General features: G+C 48.9%; 2 long non-coding RNA genes and 1 pseudogene across 8 annotated transcripts in view; 2 read left to right on the top strand and 1 right to left on the bottom strand.

Moving 5' to 3' along the window:
• LOC118153702 (uncharacterized) overlaps positions 1-23,496 on the bottom strand; it is a 94,875-nt gene that overhangs the window by 31,714 nt on the left and 39,665 nt on the right. Inside the window, exon 1 of one of the 7 annotated variants that reach the window (XR_013535537.1) lies at positions 584-10,522. The exons of 5 other annotated variants lie outside the window; for them this stretch is intronic. This is a non-coding gene — a long non-coding RNA (uncharacterized LOC118153702). Of the gene's footprint in view, positions 1-583; positions 10,523-23,496 lie in introns of those variants that run through there. One more of the 7 variants, XR_013535536.1, reaches the window with a different exon arrangement.
• LOC118154423 (small nucleolar RNA U13) lies at positions 5,179-5,275 on the top strand (annotated as a pseudogene).
• On the top strand, positions 9,341-23,336 carry LOC144582564 (uncharacterized). The gene is made up of 2 exons (XR_013535538.1): positions 9,341-9,738; positions 17,788-23,336. It is a non-coding gene; the product is annotated as an uncharacterized LOC144582564 (long non-coding RNA).

The raw sequence follows: 23,496 nt of genomic DNA, 5'->3' as shown, positions 1-23,496 counted from the left end.
AGAATGAAACAAAATCAAATAGGACAGATGACAAAAGAATTAACCACACATCATGGGTTGTCAGGTAAATTCCACCTTCTGAAGGTCTGCTTCTGCAACACTGAAGGTCATCCAGAACACACAGGTGGAAGTGGGCCAGCTGTTATGACTCCCAAGCACCCACATGAGGTGATCAACAGCCACCGCTCCAAGTGGCCCCAGCCCCAGCTCCTGTCCTTACCTTGGAATCTTTAAGAACTCATAAGCAGCACACCCAGGTGCCACCACCTCAGCTCTGGCACAGGGCCAGCACCTGCTCAGCCTGTGTGTGTGTTTTAAATGCCCAGCATATTTTAGGTCAAAATGTTACATGTGTTTCTTATTGTTGGCAAGAATAAAAACAGCCCAAAAGCTGCTATTTTAAGGTTTGTGGGGGAGGTTGAAGGTTGGGGGAGGTTCTGGAGGCTCACACTGAGCCTGTGTCTATCCTTAGATGGGATGTTGACATTGAGAGGCTGGGTTGATGACGACCATCAGGAGGCATTTGGCCCACACCCTAGCCTGGCTACGGAGGAGACGGGGCACAAGGGGTCTCATCTCCTACCTGTCACGTGGGCCTGGTCACTCAGCAGATGGCTCGGCGATGCGGGGAGGCCAGCTTGCTGCCTGTCTGCCACAGGAGGTTCCCTGTAAAGATGACAGGGCTGCCCCCATCACCAGTTTCATCTCCAGCTGCGCCTGGAACCACTCGGGCTTGCTGACCATGGGTGGCTGCAGGTCACTGTAGTCCTGAAAAGGCCTTGGTGTCACCTGGAATGACAGGCTTGACCAGCAGGCCCAGCCATGACACACAAGCTGGGACTGGAGACAAGGCAGGAGACAGCCCAGCTAATGGCTTTCTATGCCAGTCCTTCCCCAATTTTTGTTTGTTCTTGAGACAGAGTCTCACTCTGTCACCCAGGCTGAAGTGCAGTGGCAGGATCCTGGTTCACTGCAAACTTCACCTCCCAGGTTCAAGTGATTCTTCTGCCTCAGCCTCCCAAGTAGCTGGGATGACAGGCACACACCACAGTGCCCAGCTAATTTTTCTATTCTTAGTAGAGATGGGGTTTTGCCGTGTTGGCCCAAGCTGGTCTCAAACTCCTGAGCCCAAGTGATTCACCTGCCTTGGCCTCCCAGAGTGTTGGGATTACAGGTGTAAGCCACTGTGCCCAGTCTGTCCCCAATTTTTTAAACTCCAGATTTCTCAAAATTAGAATCCTGTATTACAAACTCAGACGTAAGTACAAAGGACTCCTCTGCTCTCCTTGACAACCCCCTCGTTGGATCCATCAGGAACTCAGTAGATCATTGCTATGGAATGTGACTAGAATCAACCCCATCTGTCACCTCCACTACCCACCAGCTCCAGCCCTGGTCATCGTGCCTGTCTCACTGTAGCATCCTCCTGGCTCTCCCAGCTCCCATCCCGCTGCTGATAGCTGATCTCCACGTGGTTACCAGACATGACAAATGATGGCACACTAGTGTTTCTTACAGTACAATCGAAAGTCCTTAAGAAGGCCAGTGAAGCCAGAACTTTGTTGGTCACTGGTGCAGACACTGGCAGGTGGGCCACAGGGACAGCTCACTATACTCCAAGGCCCCACATGGGAGATCCTCTAGAAAAGCCATGAGCAACTACAGATACCATCTTTGATGGCCCCACCAACCTGTGGACACACCCCACACACCCCTCTGATAGCCACTAGCTGGTCACTTCACCCAAAAGATGTCAAAACAATACTCGCTATTACCAGACCATCACTACTTAATGCTGTTTCCCTGATCCCCACCGATGTGTGTGCAGATGTGTACAGATGTATATCCATGTACAGATACATGTGTAGATGTGTATGTATACAGATATATGGAAATACACAGGTGTGTGTGAATGTGTGGATATGGATGTGTGTGTACATGGATGTGTATATATGTAGATGTGTGTGTGGATTTGTGTATGTGAATGTATGTGTACAGGTATGTCTACATGTGGATGTAGGTGCTCGCAGCTCTTCCTGATGACAGGCACATCCTAGCGCCGGCTTTCTCCAGTATCAGAGGCTGCGCAATGGTGTCAGAGCTTCCTCAGGGTGCACATGAACATGGTGAGCACAGAAATTCTCTCCCGAACCACAACACTTTGCAGGTAAAGAGAACACTAGTTACAAATGCATCAGGTCAGCAGGCATAAACTGGGGCTCTCTGGGCAACCCAGGACCTAACCCCCACACACCAGGCGAGGGGGTGCCAAACAGAACACTTCCCACACCAACCTTAAATCCCATAAACTTTGAGACAAGTTGAACCCAAGCTCGGGCACTTTGCATTCATGAGCTCACCTGCCTCAGTTTCCTCATCTTGTATGTGGTTACCAAAAGGACTTGAAGAAGGGACCTCCTGTCTACTGGAACAAGCTCCAGAAAGTTACAGAGCACTGGCTGTTACTGTAATTGTGATGAGTCTGGGGCGGATAGAACTAGAATTTCTCCAAAGGCAAATAAACATTTCCAGGCTTCAGACAGCTCTATAGGGAGAAGCAGGAAGGTCCAAGGGGAGGTACAGGCAGTATGTGCTTGCACATTTAGCAAATAAGACATTCAGGGGCCCCTGGGCGTTCTGGAAATGAGGCAGAAGTCTCAACTGTCAGACAGGTGGGGCTTTAGGAGGAAGGTGGCTCTCCCCTGACATGGGTCTTCTCCCCACCCAGGCTGACAGCACAGGTGGAAGTGGAGAGCATATTTATGCAGCAAGACATCCAGCCCCGGCTTCCGACGCTCCACTCCAGGCCTCTCTGAGAAGACACTGGAAACTGAGGCAGAATCAGGAGATCCACTGCTGAACGTGCCCAGTGGTCATGCCTGACGGGATCAAGTCTAAAGCTGCTATTTGTATCCTGGCTGGAGTGCAGTGGTGCGATCTCGACTCACTGCAACTCTAGTTCTAGTTCCATCCACTCCACCCTCCAGATTCAAGCAATTCGCCTGCCTCAGCCTCCTGGGAAGCTGGGCCTACAGGCGTGCACCACCACACCCAGGTAAGTTTTGTACTTTTGGTAGAGACAGGGTTTCACCTTCTTGGCCAGCCTGGTCCCAAATTTCTGACTTCATGTGATCCTCCCACCTTTTGTATACTTTTTGAAGTAACCAATCTGCTTGCGAAGGGGATAGAAGTTTTAAATCTTCCCCCGAGGATGGAGGAGACAGACACAAAACCTCAACACAATGACAAGGGCTTCAAGTGACTAAGTTCCATCCAGGTACCCTTGGGTAAGAACCCTTGAAAAGCACCTACTAAGATGAAAATGAGCCTGGACAACATAGTAAGACCCATCTCCACAAAAAAAGAAAAAAAAACCAGAAGGGCATGGTGGCACAGGCCTTAGTCCCAGCTACTTGGGAGGCTGAGGCAAGAGGATTGCTTGGGCCCAGGGGTTCGAGGCTGCAATGATTTAGGATCATGCCATTGCACAGAAGACCTTGTAAAAGAAAGAGAAAAGTGGGGGAGAGTGGAGAGGGGGAAAGACATGGGGGAAAGGGAGGGAAAGAGGTAGGAAGAGGAAAAGAGAGGGAATAGAGGGAGGGAGAGAAAGAAAAGAAAAGAAAAAAGAAAGGAAGAAAAGAGAAAAGAAATGAGAACAACATATAAACCTCGTGGCCAGGGAATTCCACTGTTAAGGATTTACTCTGCAGAGAGAATGGTGTTCACTAAGAGAGGAAACCTGGAAAAAACTCAGGAGTCCTTCATTATGGAACTAGCTGTATACATTCCATTCCATGGACTATTACATGGTCATTCGCACTACACGGGAGATGCTGATTTTTTTTAAGTGGATACATTAACTCCACATGCTTATTGTGTGCATAGATCATCTCGGAAAGAAATCACCAAGAAAACCCTAACAGTGGTTGGCTTTCAGGAGGGGTGGGAGAGAGGCTTTAAGGCTGCACCAGCACCAACCAATAGAACTTTTTGTAATGAGGACCATGTTTCAGGGCCACCTGCAGCTGTGGAGCACCTGAAATGTGGCCCACGCAGCCAAAGAACCAAATCTTTCATTTTCTTTCATGTTAACTCATTTAGATTTTTTTTTCTTTTTTGAGATGGAGTCTCGCTCTGTTGCCCAGGCTGGAGTGAAGTTGCATGTTCTTGGCTCCCTCAACCTCTGTCCTTCAGGTTCAAGCAGTTCTCCTGCCTCAGCTTCCCAAGTAGATGGGGTTACAGGGACTCACTACCAAATCTGGCTACTTTTTGTGTTTTTAGTAGAGATGGGGTTTCACCATGTTGGTCAGGCTAGTCTCAAACTCCTCACCTCAGGTGAGTCACCTGACTCGGACTCCGAAAGTGCTGGGATTATAGGCATGAGCCACCATACCCAGCCTCACTTAGATTTCAATAAGCATGTATGCCATTGGCTGCCATATGGGAGACTCAATTCTATGCTCCTGCATAGCTTTTGAACATTGAATCATTTAAATACATTGCCTATTTTTTTAGTTGTGGAACTTAATAGAATAGTATTTAGATTGTATTAATCTAAATGAAATCTACAATAGAATTTAAATTGTACCAGCAAATGCTGATATATAAAAAGATTACCAAGGGGTGTGTGTGTGTATGTATATTTCTTTTTCTTTCTTTTTTTTTTTTTTGAGTCAGAGTCTTGCTCTGCCACCCAGTCTGGAGTGCAGTACTATGAACTTGGCCACTGCAACCTCCGCCTCCAGTGTTCAAGTGGTTCTCCTTCCTCAGCTTCCCAAGTCACTGGGATTACAGGCACGTACCACCATGCCCAGCTCATTTTTGTATTTTTAGTAAAGAAGGCTTTATACCATGTTGGCCAGGCTGGTCTAGAACTATTGACCTCAAGTGATCCACCTGCCTCAGCCTCCCATAGTGCTGAGGATTACAGGTGTGAGCCAGCAAGCCCAGCCTCAAAGGTATATTTCTGAGTAAAAAAGCAAGGTACAAACAAAAAATAGGGAACAGCTGGGTGTGGTGGCTCATTCCTGTAATCCCAGCACTTTTCGAGGCTGAGGTGGGAAGATGGCTGGAGCCCAGGAGGTTGGGGCTGCAGTGAGGCATGTTTGCACCACTGCCCTCCAGCCTGAGTAAGAGAGCAAGACCCTGCCTCAAGAAAAACTAAAATTAAAATTAAAAAACCAAAACCTAAGCATGACTATTGGGTTTTCTTGATATTGTATGATATGTGCTTTCCTCAAAACTGTTATGATATCATCCCATCACCCATCTGATGTGAAAAAGAAAAAGTAAAACCCAGAAACTCGAACTAAAAATATTTGCAAATCTATAGCATTATGCATTGTCCTGTGTCTCCCCGAAAGACGCTGAAGCCCTACACCACAGTGTCTGTGGATGGGACCTTATTTGGAAATAGACTCTTCACATGTGATCAAGCTAAGCTGAGGCAATAAGGGTGAATCCTAATCCCGTGTGCCTGGTGTCCTTATAAAAAGGGGATGTGTGGACAAAGACACCTACAAAGGGAAGACAATGTCAAGACAGACACAGAAGACTGCCTACAAGCCAAGGGACTCTGGAGGCTCTGAGAATCCAGGAGCGAGACCTGGGACAGATCCTCCCTCTCAGCATTTACAGGAAAAACAATCAATCAAAAAACTCCTTGATTTCAGACTCCTGGCCTCCAGAACTGTGAGAATAAATCTCTGTGGTTGAAGTGACAACATTTAGGGTACTTTGTTAAGGCAGCACTGGGAAATGAATGCAGAGTTCTCGGGGCGTGCATCAACACTTCTGCAGGAAATTTGGGATGTGGCATGCTTGAACTTACAATTCATACCTTTCTCTACTCTGAATTCTTTTTCTGAGAGACAGGGTCTTACTCTGTCACCCAGGCTGGAGTGCAGTGGCACAAGCATGGCTCACTGCAGCCTCCACCTCCTGGGCTCCAGCAATCCTCTTGCCTCAGCCTCCTGAGTAGCTGAGACTACAGGCACATGCCACTGTGCCTAGCTAATTTTTAAAAAATGTGTTGTAGAGATGGGGTCTTGCTATGTTGCCCAGGTTTACCTGGAACTCCTAGCCTCAAATGATCTTCCCACTTTGGCCTCCCAAAGTTCTGGGATTACAGGTATAAGCCATTGTAACTGGCTTGCCTTCAGGTGATCCGCCCACTGAACTGCTGACTTCAGGTGATCCACCCACTTCAGCCTCCTAAAATGCTGCAATCTTGGCTTACTGCAACCTCTGCTCCTGGGTTCAAGCAATTCTCCTGCCTCAGCCTCCCAAGTAGCTGGGATTACAGGTTCCTGCCACCATGCCTGGCTAGTTTTGATACTTTTAGTAGAGATGGGGTTTCACCATGTTGGCCAGGCTGGTCTTGAACTTCTGACCTCAGGTGATCCACCTGCCTCAGCCTCCCAAAGTGCTGGGATGACAGGTCTGAGCCACTTCACCCAGCCTACTTCTATTATTATTACATTGTAATATGTAATTAAATACTTACACAACTCACCATAATGTAGAATCAGTGGGAGCCCTGAGCTTGTTTTTCCTGAAACTAGATGGTCCCTTCTGGGGGTGACAGGAGACAGTGACAGATCAACAGGCATTAGATTCTCATAAGGAACAGGCAGCCCAGCTCCCTCACATGTGCTGTTTACAGTAGGGTTTGAGCTCCTATGAGACTCTAACACTGCCGCTGATCTGACAGGAGGTGGAGCTCAGGCGGTGATGCCAGCAATAAGGAGTAGCTGTGAACACAGATGAAGCCACCCTCGCCCGCCCGCTGCTCACCTGCTGTGCTGCCTGCCCAGTTCCTAACAGGTGAGCTGGGAGTTCAGACTCACGCCTGTAATCCCAGCACTTTGGGAGACTGAGGTGGGTGGATCACCTGAGGTCAGGAGTTTGAGACCAACCTGACCAACATAGAGACAGCCTATCTCTACTAGAAATACAAATATTAGCCTGGCGTGGTGGCTCATACCTGTAATCCCAGCTACTTGGGAGTCTGAGGCAGGAAAGTCACTTCAATTCAGGAGATGCAGGTTGCAGCGAGCCAAGATCATACCATTGCATTCCAGCCTGGGCAACAAGAGTGAAACTTCACGTCAAAAAAAAAAAAAAAAAAAAAGGCCAGACGCGATGGCTCATCCCATAATCTTGGCTCATACTTGTGATCCCAGCACTTTGGGAGAATGAGGAGGGCGAATCACCTGAAGTAAGGAGTTCAGGACAAGCCTAGCCAACATGGTGAAACCCTGTCTCTACTAAAAATACAAAATTTAGCCAGGTGTAGTGGTACATGCCTGAAATCCCAGCTACTCAGGAGGATGAGGCAGGAGAATTGCTTGAACCTCAGAGGTGGAGGTTACATTGACCCGAGATGGCACCACTGCACAGAGTGAGACTGTCTCAAAAAGACAAAAACAAAAACAGGCTATAGACTGGTACTGATCCGTGGCCAGGAGGGTTGGGGACCCCAGCTGTAGATGATATGTGATGATCAAATCAGGGTAACTGAGACAATCATCACCTCAAATATTTATCTTTTGTTTTGGGAACACGAAAATCCTTCTCTTCTAGCTATCTTGAAGTATTCAAATAAATTCTCATTCACTGTAATTTCCCTTGTGCACTATTGATTACTGTAACTTATTCCTTCTATCTAGGCCTTGTCTTTCATTTTTTTAAATTATTTTTATTTATTCCCAAGACAGTCTCTCTCTTTCTGCCAGGCTAGATTGCAGTGGCTCGATCTCGACTCACTGCAACCTCCACCTCCTGGGTGCAGGCAATTCTCCTGCCTCAGCCTCCCGAGTAGCTGGGATTACAGGCGTGTGCCACCATTCCTAGCTAACTTTTGTGTTTTTAGTAGAGATGGGGTTTCACAATGGTGTCCAGGCAGGTCTCAAACTCCTGACCTCAAGCAATCCACCCACCTCAGCCTCCCAAAGTGCTGGGATTATAGGAATGAGCCACAGCACCCGGCCATTCATTCATTCTTACATTCATTCATTCCACTAATAACTACTGCCTGGTTATCATATATCCGATGGGGTTCCAGGCTCTGGGGAAAAAACAATGAGGAAAGCAAAGTTGCTTTTTTATTAATGGATTCATCATTCTAATGAGGAGAAAAGAGACAGGCGATCCATAAACAAACCATTAACACAGACAGCACATCAGGTGGAGAGCGCTGTGAAGAATAAATACTAAAGCAGGTGCGGCCAGGTGCGGTGGCTCACACCTGTAATCCCAGCACTTTGGGAGGTGGAGATGGATGGATCCCCTAAGGTTAGGAGTTCAAGACCAGCCTGGACAACATGGTGATATGCCATCTCTCCTAAAAGTACAAAAAAAAAAAAGAACCAGGCGTTGTGGACCCTGTCTGTAATCCTAGCTACTCACGAGGCTGAGGTGGGAGGATTGCTTGAACTCGGGAGGTGGAGGTTGCAGTGAGCCGACAATAAAAAAGTAAAGAGAAATCAGGTGCAGGGGGTGCTGTGGTGGTGGGGAAGGTGGTCAGGAAAGGCCTCTCTGTGAAGGTGATAGACATGAAGGCTGAGCCTGGGGACTCCTGAGGAGAGCAGCCCGGGAGGGCTGTAGCTGTTAGTGCTATTTGTGGTTTTTTTGTTTTGTTTTGTTTCGTTTTGTTTTTGAGACAAAGTCTTGCTCTGTCGCCCAGGCTGGAGTGAAGTGGCACAATCTCGGCTCACTGTGATCTCCACCACCTGGGTTCAAGCCACCTCAGCCTCCCAAAGAGCTGGGATGGCAAGCATGAGTCACTGCCCCTAGCCTATGTATCAACATTTTTAAATTCTTCCAAAAGCTGTGCTTTAGGAAGACTGTTCTGACAGCCATCAGAAATAAATTACAGAATGGCAGGACAAGGATCACGTCAGTGACAGGGTGGCTGTGGACATTTGCTGGCCAGCAGCAGAGAAGCTACTCAGACCCCGGATTCTACCTCTGCAGCCCACCTGCACCTGAACCCTCCTCCCCACATCAGTAGAAGCCTGGAACTCTCAGAAGGCAGGCCTCAGCAGCTGCCACCTTCACCAGAATCATGTGATTAATTTGTTCACACAGAAGAAAGCAGGAACCCCGAGAGAACAGGATCCAGAATGTGTGGGTTTTGATGGACAGGGTGGTAGGATCTGGGAGGCTCCACCTATCTCCCCCTCTGACCCTCACACTCCTTCCCCAGTCCTGCTCGGCATAGAGACTAGAGTGACATCACCAGAAATGTAGACGCTTGGAAGGACACCAGCAACACAGAGAAGGGGAGGACAGAGGTCCACAAGGTGCCCAGCTCCTGGCCTCGGATGCCCAGGACTCTGTCCAGAAAGGCTCCCTCCCAGCCATGGAACTTGATGGTCCTTGAGTTCCTGAGGATGGAGCTGGTGAACTAGGCCTGCAAGTCCTTCTGCCTCATTTGCTTTCCTGGGATTGGAGGGAAGAGAGAGATGAAGACAAAGCTGGTCCAGAATTGTCCCCTGCACCCTGACAGTCACCCTGCAGCAAATCCCACTGATCTCACCAAGTGCGTCCCAAAGCTGTCTGCCTCTCCGCATCTGTGACCCCCAGTCCTGATCCATCCACCATCATCCTGTGCCTGGTCTCCTGCAGGAGCTGACCCAGGACCACTGCCCCAGGGAGGCAGCTTCTGATGCCTGGAGAACAGAGGCTGACCCTGAGCCCACGTGGGTATGGTGCCATCAGAAAGGCTACCTGGAGGTGGGTAATGCCTGAGCAACATCTTTTTTGCTTCCTTTTATATTTTTGGTGGCGTTGTGGGTGGTCTCACTATGTCGCCCAGGCTGGCCTAAAGCTCTTGGGCTCAAGTGATCCTCTGCCCTCGGCCTCCTAAAGTGCTGGGATTACAGCCTGTGCTACATGTTAAATGACCAGAAAGTGGGTGCTGGGCAGGCAGAGGATGGGGGGATGGAGCCGGGAAGAGGGAGGGGAGGCTTTGAGACAGGGGGCAGCAAAAACCCAGGCACAGGAGCAGCATGACTCAGAGGACACTCAGTGTGGCCAGAGGAGTGCGTGGGCAGGGTCACTTTGCACTTTAGGGTCAGGCAGGAGTTCGGGGTCTCCCATGCTTCACCGGGGGATGGGGGCATCATCAGAAGGCAGCTGCCTGGAGAAAGCATTTTGTTATTTTTTGAGACGGAGTCTTGCTCTCTTACCAGGCTGGAGTGCAGTGGCACAATCTCAGCTCACTGTAACCTCCGCCTCCTGTGTTCAGGTGATTCTCCTGCCTGAGATTCTGGAGTAGCTGGGATTATAGGTGCCTGCCACTATGCTCAGCTAATCTTTGTGTTTTTTAATAGAGCATTTTACCATGTTGGCCAGGCTGGTTTTGAACTCCTTACCTCAGACGATCCGCCTGCCTCGACCTCCCAAAGTGCTGGGATTACAGATGTGAGCCACCATGCCCAGAGGAGGCCATGCAAGAGGCTGGAGAAACAGTCCAAGTGACAGATGGACATTGGGACAGCTGGGCCTAGAGAGGAAATAAGTTCCTTCCCTCCATCCCCCTTCCCTCCTCCCTCTCCCTTTCTTTCCTACTCCTTTCTTCCACTCTCCTGCTTTCTGCCTTTTTTCCTTCCCTCCCTTTCTTCCTTCCCTCCCTCATTCCTTCTCTTCCTTTTTCAACTCCTTCCCTCCATCTGTCCTCCCCTCTCCTATCTTTCCTTCCTTCCCTCTTTTTTCACTCCTCCCCTCCCTTTCTCCCCTCCCTCCCTTCTCCCTTCCCTTCCTTCTTCCCTTCTCCCCTCCCTCCTTTCTTCCATAGTTCTCAAACACTTATCCAGCACCTTTTGCATGCTGAGCGCTAACTAGATACTGAGTCTGCTGCAGTGAGTGGCCTGTGCTGCTGCGGAGTTTCCAGTCTCAGGAGAGCGAGGCCATGAGGCCGTCGGCCCCTGCCGGGAACTTCCTGTAGGGTTCTTTAGGAAGTGGGAAGTGCTGGGGAAAAGCAAAAATGAACCCAGGACAGGCCAAGGAAGGGAGCTGCTGGGAGGAGAGGGATGGGTGGGCCATGTCCTTGCTGGACAGTGGTGAGGGAGGCTGCCCTGACTGCAGGGAGTGCTGGAGGGGACAAGGGTCTTCTGGAGGGAGGGTGGCCCAGGCAGAGGGAACAGCCTGGAGAGATGTGTGAACATCAGGCAGGTGTGAGGATGGGGAAGGGGGGTAGGTGGGAAAGGGAGGGAGACGGTGGAAGGTGAGGCTGGAGGCAATGAGGCAGCTCAGGGAGGGCCTGGTGGGCCACTGTGGGGCCTTTGGCTCAGACTGAGGAAAATGGGGCCCACTGTGGGTCTGAGCAGAGGAGGGTACAATGGATTCAGCTCACACAGGTCTCCTGTGGCTGGGAGTGGAGAGAGGCTGGGGCAGAAGTAAGGAGTGAGCCAGGGCCTTGCTGCTGGATGCATTTTCAAGGTGATGCCAAGCAAATCTGCTGACTGATGGGGTGCAGGAGAAAAAGGCATTGATCTGACCCAGGGCCTGGGGTCTGAACACTGGAGGGAGGAGCCACCGTCCAATGCGATGGGGAAGGAGTGGGACAAATCTGCACAATGGGCAACTCATGGAGACAAGAACAAAGCCAGATCTACCGGCTCCCACTCAGCTCTGCCCTCCCCATCGCCCACACCAGGGCCTATGTCTTCCCCCCTACTTCCTGCCTGGTCTGTCCCTTTCCCAAAAGCCAAATCACTGACAGTGATTCCTCTTCTTGGTGACGAAGAAATTCAGAGGGAGAAGGCTCAGGAAGACAGTGATGGCGGAGGGGCCCAGGAGCTGGAGACAGAGGGGACAGAATGTCAGGAGATCCCGAGGAGCCCAGCTGCCAGAGGCATGTGAACCACAGCAGCTCCATCTTGAATAGGAGCTGGGTAAAAGGAGGCTGAGACCCACTGGGCTGCATTCCCAGGCAGTGAAGGCATTCTAAGTCACAGAATGAAAGAGGAGGTCAGCCCAGGATACAGGTCACAGAGACCCTGCCGATAAAACAGGCTGCAGTAAAGAAGCCAGTCGAAACCCCCCCAAAACCAAGATGGCCAGGAGAGTGACCTTTGCTCGTCCTCACTGCTACATTGCCACCAGGGCCATGACAGCTTACAAATGCCACGGCAACATCAGAAAGTTGCCCTATATGATCTAAAAAAGGGGAGTTGTGAGTAATCTAACCCTCGTTCAGCATGTCATGAAGAAATAACCCTAAAGGTGGGCACAAGCGCCGTCTGGGCTGCTCTATGGAGTAGCCATTCTATCTTTACTTTCCTAAAAACCTTGCTTTTTTAGGAAAGAAGAAACTTGCTCTGTGGCTCACACCTATAATCCCAGCACTTTGGGAGGCTGAGGCAGGTGGATCACCTGAGGTCAAGAGTTCGAGATCAGCCTGGCCAACATGGTGAAACCCCGTCTGTACTAAAAATACAAAAATTAGCCGGGTGTGGTGGCGAACACCTGTGATCCCAGCTACTCAGGAGGCTGAAGCAGGAAAATCAATTGAACCCGGGAGGCGTAGGTTGTAGTGAGACAAGATCACACCACTGCCGTCTATCTAGCCTGGGCAACAGAGTGAGACTCCATCTCAAAAAACAAACAAAAAACCAACCAAAGAAAAAAATGTGCTTTTACTTTACAGACTCCCCCTGAATTATTTCTTGCACGAGATCCAAGAACCCTCCCTTGGGGTCTGGATCGGGTCCCCTTTCCTGTAACACTGCTGCAGACCCTGAAGGGGGTCAGCCTTGGGTCCTAAGATGGGGAATTGGGGAATGTGCTAAAAGCAGCCACGAGGTCCCAGGGATCTGGGCTCATGGGGGTCTTCTGGGTCAGGAGGCGCCTGCTGAAGACGGGGTCCTTCAATGTCAGGGAGGGGAACGGCCCACTTACACGATGGGGAGAGGGTTATATTCAAGACAGAACATGCACACACATGAGTAGGACTGGGGGGTGTTCCTGGCCACAACAGTGAAGTTGAGACCTCTGGAATCAAGACCAGGTTCAAATCTGACTCTGTCACTTTTGAGTGTGGCCTTGGGGCAAGTCACCTCTCTAACGTGCAATTCCCTGGTCTGCACAATGGGAGCAGAGTTGTCCTCATTTTGCGTGTTTGCTTATTACATTTAATTATTTCCCTATTCTTCATTTTACCCTCATGAGCGTTGTCAGACTTAGCAAATCATACAGATGCCCAGTTACATTTGAAGACAAAGAGTGAATAACGTTTTAGTCTAAGTCGTGTGCATCATTTGGGACACACACTAAGAGTTCGAAACTCACACTTAACTGGATGTCCTGTGTTTTCTCTGGCAACCCTGCTCCCCACCAACGTGGTGCTTTTGGGATATTTTACCCCTCTCCGCTTGGTTTCTATATCTGGAAAATGTGGAAGTGGGAGGTAGCATGAATGATTTTTAAGTTGCTGTGACTTTCTGAGTCCTTCACAGGTTACTTGAACCCATTCTCTCACCAAGCCCCACCCCAACTCCAGTCTGCGTGCCTGTTTCTCCTCTCAGTCCTTAGGAATACTGTTTTTATTTTTTGTTGTTTTTTGTTTGTTTTTTGTCATGGAGTCTTGTTCTGTTACCCAGGCTGGAGTGCAGTGTCACAATCTTGGCTCGCTGCAACCTTTGCTTCCCAACCAATTCTCCTGTCTCAGCCTCCCGAGTAGCTGGGATTACAGGCATGCGTCACTATGCCTGGCTAATTTTTGTATTTTTAGTACAGACAGGGTTTCACCATGTTGCCAGGCTGGTCTCGAACTCCTGGCCTCAAGTGATCTACCCACCTCAGCCTCCCTAAGTGCTGGGATGACAGGTTTGACCCACCCCACCCAGCTCAAAGTAAATAGAACACTATTTTCTAATCTTGGGTCAGTTTGTTTCATTTATACGGCAGTGGCGCCACCTTGTGGCACCAGGAGAAGTGCCCTGAGGATAAACAGCCCACAGCAGGGGTTGGAAAAACACTCAAAGGAATCTGACAGGATGAGCATCTCTCTCTGGGGGAAAAATGGTTCATTAAACTGTAGCAACCCCAGTATCCACCCCTCCTTCACCAGGATCTCATGGTGATGTTAGATGTCTACCAAGAGGCAGGAAAGGTGCACAGGGAAAGTGACACAGTGCATTATCTGTAGATATCGTGGTCTTCTCTGAATATTTTTTTTATTTTTTTGAGGTGGAGTCTTGCTCTGTCCCTCAGGCTGGAGTGCAGTGGTGTAATCTTGTCTAACTGCAACTTAAGCCTCCCGCGTTCAAGCGATTCTCCTGCCTTAGCCTCCTTAGTAGCTGGGATTACAGGCACCTGCCACATCACACCTGGCTAATTTTTGTATTTTCAGTAGAGTTGAGGTTTTGCCATGTTGGCCAGGCTGGTCTCAAACTCCTGACCGCAAGTGATCCACCTGCCTCAGCCTCCTAAAGTGCTGAAATTACAGGCATTAGCCACCCCGCACGGCCTGGTCTCTGATTTTTAGCAACAATGGTGTCAACCTGATCAATTGCCCTGAATTTTCCCATGTTCTTCCTCTCTCCTCTTTTTTTTTCTAATGATGACATGTATGCAATGCACATCAAGCACTGTCTGAGTGCCTTCTATTGCAGTTGCTAAGCACGTATTGTCTGCAAGGCCCTGGAATACAAGGTGAAGGCATTAGAAAAGGTCCTGGCCCCTAGTCCTGACAAAAACAGTCATATGCATGCACATTTGATTTTTTTTCAACTATTCAATTATAATCAAAATGCCACTAACATTTTTCACAAGGCCGGGCACAGTGGCTCACACCTGTAATCTGAGCATGTCGGGAGGCCGAGATGGGTGGATCATTTGAGGTCAGGAGTTGGAGACCAGCCTGACCAACATGGTAAAACCCGGTGTCTACTAAAAATACAAAAATGAGCCAGACCCAGTGGCATATGCCTGTAATCCCAGCTCCTCAGGAGGCTGAGGCTGGAGAACTGTTTGAACCCAGGAGGCAGAGGCTGCAGTGAACTGAGATTGCACCACTGCACTCCAGCCTGGGTGATGTAGCAAGACTCTGTCTCAAAAAAACAAAACATTTTTTACAGTTTTTAGAAAGAGGGTCTAAAGTAGTTATTACTATCGGTGCATACTACCAACATGCCCAGTTAATTAAAAATTTTTTGTAGAGATAGGATCTCTGTGGTTGTTATGTTGTCCAGGCTAGCCTTGATCTCCTGGCCTCAAGTGATCCTCCCACCTCAGCCTCCATATGCCATTATACCTTAAATGTACCTAGCCAGGGCTCATGCCTGTGATCCCAGCACTTTGGGAAGCCAAGATAGGTGGATCACTTGAGGCCAGGAGCTTGAGAGCACCTGGCCAAAGTAGTGAAACCCCATCTCTATTAAAAATACAAGAAATTAGCTGGGTGTGGTAGTGCCTGTAATCTCAGCTACTAAGGAGACTGAGGCACAAGAATTGCTTGAGCCTGGGAGGTAGAGGTTGCAGTGAGCTGAGATCACACCACTCCACTAGCCTGGCCAACAGAGACTCTGTCTCAAACAAACAAATATCTAACCAGGGCTCTGGAAACCATGGCATATAGTATCTACACAGGAGACATACAGATCCCACCACATTTTTTAAAGCCCGTGAGCTGCACAAGAATGTTTATTGGTTTTATATTTTTAAATACTTGAAAAAAATCAGGCTGGGCACGGTGGCTCATACTTGCAATCCCAGCACTTTGGGAAGTCGAGGAGGGTAGATCACCTGAGGTCAGGAGTTGGCGACCAGCCTGGCTAACATGGTGAAAACCCATCTCTACTAAAATACAAAAATTAGCCAGGCCTGGTGGCATGCACCTGTAATCCCAGGCTATAGTGCAGTGGCGCGATCTCGGCTCACTGCCATCTTCGCCTCCTGGATTCAAGCAATTGTCCTGCCTCAGCCTCCCAAGTAGCTGGGACTACAGGCGTGTGCCACCATGCCCACCTATTTTTTTTTTTTTTTTGTATTTTCAGTAGAGATGGATTTTCACCATGTTGGCGAGGATGGTCTCGATTTCCTTCCACCTCAGCCTCCCAAAATGCTGGGATTACAGGCATGAGCCCCCAGCCTTTTTTTTTTTTTTTTTTTTTGTGAGACAGGGCCTAACTCTGTGGAGGTACAGGCTGTGTTGAGTTCTGACTGTACTACTGCACCCAGGCTGGAGTGCAGAGGTGACATCATGACTCACTGCAGCCTTCACCTTCCCTGGATTCAAAAAATCCTCCCTCCTCAGTCTCCCGAGTAGCTGGCTACAAGAATGTGCCACCATGCCTGGTTAATTTTTTTGTGTTTTTTTGTAGAGACTAGGTCCCCCTATGTTACACACACTGGTCTCAAACTTCTGGCTTCAAGCAGTCCTCCTGCTTACCCTCCCAAAGTCTGGATATTACTGTACTGTAATATCCAGACTTTGGGAGGGTAAGGCAGGAGGACTGCTTGAGCTGTAAGCCACTGTACTCAGCCTGTTTTATCCTTACAATGGGATTTTTTTTTTTTTTTTTTGAAGACAGGGTCTCACTCTGTCATCCAGGCTCACTGCATCCACGTACGATTGTGGCTCACTGCAGCCTCCACCTCTCAGGCTCAAGCAGTCCTCTTGCTCCAGCCTCCCAGTAGCTTGGACCACAGGTACACCATCATGCAAGACTAACTTATTTTTGTAGAGATGGGCTTTCACCCTGTTGCCCAGGCTGGTCTCAAACAGCTGGGCTCAAGTGATCTTCCAGCCTCAGCCTCCCAAAGTGCTGGGATTACAGATGAGAGCCGCCAAACCCAACCTGTTTTAGTGCTTAGAGTAGTCACCTGTATTAGAAGACATTCCTTTGCATTTAAGCCCCTGGCTGACCAAAAACTCCACAGCCATCCCTCCGAGCTGCTTACAGAGAAGACTAGTGGGGATCGAGTTGTCTTTTCTTTTCTCTTTTGAGATGGAGTCTGGCTCTGTCCCCCACGCTGAAGTGCAGTGGTGTGATCTAAGCTCACTGCAACCTCCACCTTCCGGGTTCAAGTGATTCTCCTGCCTCCATTTTCCAAGTAGCTGGGATTACAGGCACATGCAACTATGCCCGGTTCATTTTTGTATTTTCAGTAGAGACAAGGTTTCGCCATGTTAGCCATGCTGATCTTGAACTCCTGACCTCAAGTGATCTGCCCACCTCAGCCTCCCAAAGTGCTGGGATTACAGGGATGTACCCCCATGCCTAGCAGAAGGTATTTTATTTTTAGTTTTAGTTTTTAGTTTTTAGACGGATTCTCACTCTGTCACCCAGGCTGGAGTGCAATGGTGTGGTCTCAGTGCACTGCCACTTCCACCTCCTGGGATTCTCCAGCCTCAGCCTCTCAAGTAGCTGGGACTACAGGCAGGTGCCACCAAACCTGGCCAATTTTCGTATTTTTAGTAGAGATGGGGTTTCACTATGTTGGCTATGATGGCCTTGAACTCCTGACCTCAAGTGATCCTCCCACCTCAGCCTCCTAAAGTGCTGGGATTACAGGCATGAGCCACCGTGCCTGGCCAAGGGTTTTCTTGAACCAAAGCATATTCCTTGTCATGTTTAACAAAATTGTGCCCCAGCCCTGTACTTTCCTTGATCACCCTCCTTTGAATAGCGAACCTCTCAAAAGCTGTAAGGAACATGGAAGAGCCACTGGCTGGGTGAGCTGGGTGGTGGCAGGGGGGTCTGGGGTCCCAGCAGTTGGCATCCCCTTTCCCAGGATGTACACATGGCCTCATATACCTATCCTTTTGTCTCCTAGGTCAGCTGGTCAACACCGTCTGGGTGAAAAAAGGAGACCAGATCTTGTTTTCTTCCACGTTCGAAGCCAATATCACCATCCACAACATTGCTGTCAGTGCGTGCCCGAGCCACCGGTAGCTTAGAAATATTTAGACCTGGTTTATTAACCATACACCTGCCAGACTCAACCCAGCTAAAACATGAAATCAACCAGGCACAGTGACCCACACCTGTAATCCCGGGTGGATCTCCTGAGGTCAGGAGTTTGAGACCAGCCTGGCCAACATGGTGAAACCCCATCTCTACTAGAAATATAAAAATGAGCCGGGTGTGGTTGTGCACACCTGTAATCCCAGCCACTCAGGAGGCTGAGGTGGGAGAATCACTTGAACACAGGAGGTGGAGGTTGCAGTGAGCCAAGATTGAACCACTGCACTCCAGCCTGGGCAGAGCGTGAGACTCCATCTCAGAAAACAACAGTAACAACAACAAAAACACAAAATCAAACCTCCGCCCTTTTTTTTTTGAGATAGATAGAGACTTCCTGTGTTGTCCAGGCCAGTGCAGTGGTACAATCATAGCTCACCGTAGCCTCTTACTCCCAGGCTCAAGCAGTCCTCCCACCTCAGCCTCCTGAGTAGCTGGGATTACAGGTGCATGCCACCATGCCCAACTAATCTTTGTGTGTGTGTGTGTGGAGATGGGGTCTCACCATGTTGGCCAGGCTGGCCTCAAACGCTGGGCTTCAAGTGATCCTCCCATCTCAGCCTTCCAAAGTGCTGGGATTACAGGCATGAGCCTCTGCTCCTGGCCAAAACCTAATCACACATTCATGAATGACTGAGGGCATGAGCTTCTGTGTCCTCTAACAATGAAACTTTAACTGTATTTTTTTTCACATTGCTTAGCTTTTCCACATGAACTCTGTGATTACAACCAGAAAATAGCAGTCACATTACTTTTGTTTGTTTGTTTTTTGAGATGGAGTTCAGATCTTGTTGCCCAAGCTGTAGTGCAGTGGCATGATCTCTGCTTGCTGCAACCTCTACCTCCTAGGTTAAGCGATTCTCCTGCCTCAGTCTCCTTAGTAGCTGGGACTACAGGTGCATGCCACCCCACCTGGCTCATTTTTTAATTTTTAGTAGAGAGGAGGATTCACCATGTTGGTCAGGCTGGTCTCGAACTCCTGGCTCCTCCTCAGGAGGCTAAGGCTGGAGGGTTGCTTGAGGCCAGGAGTTCAAGACAAGCCTGGCAACACAGACCCATTTTTTTTTTTAATACTGGCTGGCTGGCTGCAGTGGCTCATGCCTGCAATCCCAGCCCTTTGCGGGGCCGAGGTGGTTGAATCACCTGAGGTGAGGAATTCAAGACCAGCTTGGTCAACATGGTGAAACCCTGTCTCTACTAAAAAAATACAAAAATTAGCCAGGCATGGTGGTGGGTGCCTGTAATTCCAGCTACTCAGGAGGCTGAGGCAGCAGAATCGCTTGAATCCAGGAGGAGGAGGTTGCAGAAAGCTGAGATTGTGCCATCACACTCCAGCCTGGGTGACAAAACAACTCAGTCTAAAAAAAATTCTGGCATTAGCCAGGTGTGGTGCGGTGGTACACACCTGTAACCCCAGCACTTGGGGAGGCTGTAGCAGGCAGATCACTTGAGGTCAGGAGTTCCAGACCAGCCTGACCGACATGGTGAAATCCCATCTCTACTAAAAATATGAAAATTAGCTAGGTGTGGTGGTGGGCACCTATAATTCCACCTACTCAGAGTGCTGAGGCAGGAGAATTGCATTAACCTGGGAGGCTGAGGTTGTAATGAGCTGAGATCATACCACTGCACTCCAGCCTGGGTGACAGACTTCATCTAAAAAAAAAAAAAAATGTTGGGTGTGGTGGTGTGTGGTCTCAGCTACTCAGGAGGCTGAGGTATGTGGATTGCTTGAGCCCAGGAGTTTGAGGCTTCAGGGAGCTATGGTGGAGTCACTGCACTCCAGCCCGGGTGACAAAATGAGACCCCTATTTCTAAAAAACTTTTAAAAGTTTAACAAAGTAAGAGAGACAATAGGATAGTATTCATCACCAATAAGAAATCAATCACATCACCCGCTGAATCTTGCCAACACGATTAAACTCTAATCTGATGGGGCGAGCATCAATCAGGCTGCAAATATGCCACAAATACAAAAGGCAGAGAATGGGTTCATCTGCACCAGGGAAATCCAGACTTTGAGAAATGCTGCAGGCCCAACAATGTGGAGTCTTCCAAAATCTATAGAAAGGAAAAGGGAAAGGCCAGGCAAGGTGGCTCACGCCTGTAATCCCAGCACATTGGGAGGCCAAGGCAGGCAGATCATGAGGTCAGGAGTTTGAGACCAGCCTGACCAACATGGAGAAACCCCATCTCTACCAAAAATACAAAAATTAGCCAAGTGTGGTAGCACGTGCCTGTAATTCCAGCTACTCGGGAGGCTGAAGCAAGAGAATCACTTGAACCCAGGAGGCAGAGGTTGCAGTGGGCTGAGATTGTGCCACTGCACTCCAGCCTGGGTGACAGAGCAAGACTCTGTCTCAAAAAAAAAAAAAAGGAAAAGGGATAGAGGAGAAACTTGTAGATTGTGTCTTCTTTTAAATTTTAGTTTTTGGCCAGGCATGGTGGTTCACACCTGTGATCCCAATCTTTGCACTTTGGAAGACTGAGGTGGGCAGATCACCTGAGGTCAGGAATTTGAGACCAGCCTGGCCAACATGGTGAAACCCTGGCTCTACTAAAAGTACAAAAATTAGCTGGGCATGGTCCCATGTGCCTGTAATCCCAGCTACTTGGGAGGATGAGGCAGAAGAATGGCTTGAACCTGGGAGGCAAAGGTTGCAGTGAGCTGAGATCGCACCACTGCACTGCGGCCTTGGTAGAGTTAAAAAAAGAAAATTAGGTTTTGTAGAGACAGGAGTCTCCTTGTGTTGTCCAGATTGGTCTCAAACCTCTGAACTTAAATGATCCTCTCACATCAGGATTACAGGTGTGAGCACTCACCCAGCCAACAAACTTGGAGATTGAAAGAGGCTTAAAAGACATAACAGTGCTGGGGAATAATAATGCAGGGCTAGAGATGCATACTAGGGCAGCTCTACTCTAAAGAAACAGAAAGAGGCCTGGCAGGGTGGCTCACACCTCTAACACCAAACACTTTGGGAAGCCAAGAAGGGAGGATCGCTTGTGCCCAGGAGTTTGGGACCAGCCTGGCAACATAGTAAGACCCTGTCTCTACACACACAAAAATAAAAGTTGTTTTTTTTTTTAATTAGCCAGGAATGGTAGTGCACCCCTATAGTCCTGGCTACTTGGGAGGCTGAGGGGAGACGATCACCTGAGCCCAAGAGGTCAAGGCTGCAGTGAGCCGTGATCGCACCACTGCACTCCAGCCTGGTGACTGAGCAAGAACCTGCCTCAAAAAAAGAGAGGAACAGAAAGAAGCAATTACTGTGAATGTCAGGGTTGGGGAATACTTCTGGAGAGAAGGGAGGGGCTGGCATTGTGCCCATCTCCAGCCCCTTCTGGAAGTACAGAGTCTAGTGGGGAAGACAGCAGCAGAAGGGGACATTCAGGCTGCAGCACCAGGAAGTTCCCTTCTGCCTTCCCGCCTCCTTGCCCTCTCCTTTGGGGAACAGGAGTATGACTTTCTTTCTTCTTTGCCTTTCTAACCAGATAGTTTCTGACAGGAGAATTTATATTCAGGATGTACAGCATCAACATCAACAGCCAGCTGGAATGGATGGCTTTGTTGATACCCCAGCCAGGCACACCCCTGATTCCTCTGCTAAGTACATCTGAATGTTTCTGCTCTCAAGGATTCTCAGCCACATGCTCGGTGCCCACTCCCAGATTCTGAAAATCTCCTGGCATTCCCACCTAAAGGAGAGACACTCACTCACGATTCTGCATAGAAATTGTCTCTATGTGTCATTTTTTTTTGAGACAGAGTCACTCTGTCGATCAGACTGTAGTCCAGTGGCATGATCTCAGCTCACTGCAACCTCCACCTCCCAGGCTCAAGCAGTTCTCCTGCCTCAGCCTCCCAAGTTGTGGGATTACAGGCACCTGCAACCATGCCTGGCTAATTTTGTATTTTTAGTGGAAATGGGGTTTCACCATATTGGTCAGGCTGGTCTTGAACTCCTGGTCTCAAGTGACACACACCTAGGCCTCCTAAAGTGCTGGAATTACAGGCATGAGCCACCACCCCCGGCCATTTCTATGTCACCTCCCTTGGCCAGCCTCTGCATGTTTGGGCTTGATGAGGCTGTGGCTGTCCAGCTGGCTGCCTGTCATCTTTAGTGTTGTCTCTGTGCCTCCTCCATCCTTCTCAGCTGCCCATAAATTCATTTTCTTTTCTTTTTTTCTTTGAGACGGAGTTTTGCTCTGTCACCCAGGCTGGAGTGCAGTGGCATGATCTCGGCTCATTGCAACCTCTGCCTCCCATGTTCAAGTGATTTTCCTGCCTCAGCCTCCCATGTAGCTGGTATTACAGACATGTGCCACCATGCCTGGCTAATTTTTGTATTTTTAGTAAGATAGGGTTTCACCGTGTTGGTCAGGCTGGTCTCGAACTCCTGACCTCAGGTAATCCACCCACCTCAACCTCCCAAAATGCTGGGATTACAGGTAGAAGCCATAGTGCCCAGCCTCAGTTTTTAAACTCAGCCTGAGTGGGCTTCTCTTGCTAGCAGCTAAGAGCTCTGACCCCTATGGCCTTCCCCCACCCAGCAGGAAGTGTTTAGATGTTTCTGGATCTAAAATCCAAGTGTCTAAGCCTAGCATTAGTTGAAAGTGCAGATGGTCACACAATTTTTTGACTTTACAATGGCACCAAAATGATCACATTCAGTAGAAACTGTGCTTCCAGTATCGATACAACCTTTCTGTTTCTCACTGTTAGTATAGTATTCAATAAATTGCATGGGGGCAAGGTGCAGTGGCTCATGCCCTTAATCCCAGTACTTCAGGAGGCTGAGGTGGGAGGATTGCTGGAACCCAGGAGTTTGAGACCAGCCTGGGGAACATAGTGAGACTCTGTCTCTATAAAAAAATAAAAATAAAAATTAGCCACGTGCAGTCACGTGCACCTGTAGTCCCATCTACTTGGGAGGCTGAGGCAGGAGGGATCACTTGAGCCCAGGAGGTTGAGGCTGCAGTGAGCTATAATCATGCCACTGCACTCCAACCTGGGTAACAGAGAAGGACCTCATCTCTTGAAAAATAAAAAATTTTGGCCAGGCATGGTGGCTTATGCCTGTAATCTCAGAACTCTGGGAGGCTGAGGTGGGTGGATCACGATGAGGTCAGGAGTTCAAGACCAGCATGACCAACACAGTGAAACCCCGTCTCTACTAAAAATACAAAAATTAGCTGGGTGTGGTGGCAAGTGCCTGTAATCCCAACTCTGGAGGCTGAGGCAGTAGAATTGCTTAGAACCTGGGAGGCGGAAGTTGCAGTGAGCCAAGATCACACTATTGTACTCTAGCCTGGGAGACAGAGCAAGATTTGGTCTCAAAATAAATAAGTAAATAAAAATTTTCAAGTAGGTGAACTATTGCTTCATGAGGATGGCATTTTTGTTTGGGATGATGAGGAAGTTTAGAAACAGATGATGGCAATGGTTGCACACTATTGTGAATCTACCAAATGCCATTGAATTGTACACTTAAAGGTGGGTACATTTATTCAAGTTTAT

This window comes from Callithrix jacchus, chromosome 5 (genome assembly GCF_049354715.1).
Source record: "Callithrix jacchus isolate 240 chromosome 5, calJac240_pri, whole genome shotgun sequence".
NCBI lineage: Eukaryota > Metazoa > Chordata > Mammalia > Primates > Cebidae > Callithrix > Callithrix jacchus.
Note: the sequence above shows the minus strand (reverse complement) of the source record. Positions and strands in the feature narration are given on the sequence as shown.